Raw genomic sequence first — 451 nt, forward strand, 5'->3', positions numbered from 1 at the left:
TAAATTCTTTGGGTCATATCTTCGTCAAATATGTAAAAACCTTCCTTGCCTAGTTCGAAAATAATTAAAAAATATTCATTTTCCTATTCTGTTCACAACAACAGTTTGTGAAGGAAGTACCACGTTGACATGTCCAAATAGTATCCATCATCAAAGGGCTACTGCGTTTTGATTGGTCCAAAACCATCTCACGCGGATCATGGATTAGCACCGTCGGATGCGCCCGGATCCAACGGCAGCCCACACACCCCCCCTCGTCGCTCTCCCCCTCCCTCTCCTCCTCATCCACCCACGAAAACCCTAGCTCACTTATCCCCATCGTCGCTACCGCTCCCGTTCCCTGTTCCCCCGCCGCTGCCTGTTTCCTCCCATCGTACTCCTCCTCCCTCGTCCTCGTCTCGTCGCTGCCGCCACCTCCTCCCTGTCCCCGGCCTCCTTTCCTCCCCGTCCC

This window comes from Triticum dicoccoides, chromosome 2A (assembly GCF_002162155.2).
Source record: "Triticum dicoccoides isolate Atlit2015 ecotype Zavitan chromosome 2A, WEW_v2.0, whole genome shotgun sequence".
Lineage (NCBI taxonomy): Eukaryota > Viridiplantae > Streptophyta > Magnoliopsida > Poales > Poaceae > Triticum > Triticum dicoccoides.